Source organism: Photinus pyralis, unplaced genomic scaffold (genome assembly GCF_008802855.1).
Source record: "Photinus pyralis isolate 1611_PpyrPB1 unplaced genomic scaffold, Ppyr1.3 Ppyr1.4_LG2, whole genome shotgun sequence".
NCBI lineage: Eukaryota > Metazoa > Arthropoda > Insecta > Coleoptera > Lampyridae > Photinus > Photinus pyralis.
Genome location: NW_022170403.1, coordinates 6,204,665 through 6,206,146, shown reverse-complemented (window position 1 = coordinate 6,206,146; position 1,482 = coordinate 6,204,665). Strand labels below are relative to the sequence as shown.

The 1,482-nt window shown below is 45.6% G+C and overlaps 1 long non-coding RNA gene across 2 annotated transcripts; it reads left to right on the top strand.

Moving 5' to 3' along the window:
* The first annotated feature begins 396 nt into the window (after positions 1-396).
* LOC116164598 lies at positions 397-1,207 on the top strand. 2 transcript variants are annotated; one of them, XR_004143944.1, is made up of 3 exons: positions 397-476; positions 533-983; positions 1,030-1,207. It is a non-coding gene; the product is annotated as an uncharacterized LOC116164598 (long non-coding RNA). The 2 variants fall into 2 exon arrangements; XR_004143945.1 differs by having other exon boundaries at positions 533-952; positions 1,024-1,206.
* The last annotated feature ends 275 nt before the right edge of the window (positions 1,208-1,482 follow it).

Genomic DNA, 1,482 nt, shown 5'->3' with positions numbered 1-1,482 from the left:
AAATGTCTCATACGAGCCATCTACAGTAAATAACAAATCTACCTCTAAACACGGCCCTTACCCTAACCATTGATTATATAATATACTATACAGGGTGTTTTTTTAAAGATGAAGTACACACCTTGTATACATCATAACCGTAGGTGTGTTGTAAGGGTTTTTCGGTGGGCACGCGGGTAGCTGCAGTCGTGCCCCAGGGTCTCTAAATAAAACTTATTTATACACCAGTTTTCTTTTATTTGGGACACCGTGTATCTACACCACAGAATACAGAGATAGTATTTGGTTGGTATCCCTGGGTTTGTTGTCGATACGGTAGTGTTCTGCTCTGCCGTGGCCTCGGGGTTTCGGTAAAATGGGCAATGGCGGCGATCTCAGGTGTCTAGATGTCGGAGCTGATCGCCTCGGCTCAGCTGTACTCTAATTTGGCCGGTAGCTGTAAGTTTATCGATTAGCGGGTTTTTATCCGGGAGTTGGTAAGCTATCGATTAATCGGGGTGCGAATGATTGGTACGGCCGGGTTCTATTTCAGGTGAATGACACCAGCACTTCCGAATACTCGGCCCGTCAGTGCGGTATGGTACTTATGCTAGAGGTGGTACACAGGATGTGACACGGCCACTACCCCCGTACACCACGCTCTAGGTTGAAGCAGAATCAACGGTCGCAAACTGGAGGAATGCAGGTCGAAGGCCCCACAGTTCCCAGTTCCCGTACTTTGACTCGCCTCGTATCTAAGGGACTGATGTTAGTATGGTAACGAAAAGCAAGATGTGACACGGCCACTACCTCCGCTTAACGTTCACAACCTTACGACTAAATCAAGCAAGCGGGAGCTGGCTACATGCGGGTCACAGGCCCCACAGGTATCGAACTTCCGGGTGTTTGAGGGTTCGTCTTTCAAGGACTGGATGATTTCTAATGAATGGCGAGGTTAAGGGTGCAGGGACAGGTGGGTTAAGGATATAAGCGGAACGGAAACGGTATCGAATGCAAACGGGAAATAGGATGAATGATTATCAGTTTCAGGTCTGGATTCAGGTTTTCGGTCATCAAATGACAGGATAGAAGTGTCTTCTAAAATCAAGGGATCCTCCTTTTATACAGCCATGATTAGGACTACGACTAGGAAGTGGAAATGACACTTGATTAGGTTATCATTAATGATTAGTTAGCGACATCTATTGATGTCAATGTAGTGCATTTGTAAAGGAGCGTTTACACGCTCCATAAATAAAGGCACGGGTACAGTGTGACAACCAGGGTGACAACGGACGAGGTAAAGGCGTTGAGTTATTTAAAATGGGCCATAGGAAAATTTTCATTGCGCCAATTGTTCTCAAATCTTGACAACATGTATTCCGCCGCTCGAAAAGGTGTTCATGTAGTACAATTTGTACAAGAGTGGGCACAGTAGCTGAGTGGTATGCAGATGATTCGTGAGGAAGCTATGACTGAAACAGTTGATGCAATGTAAATTTC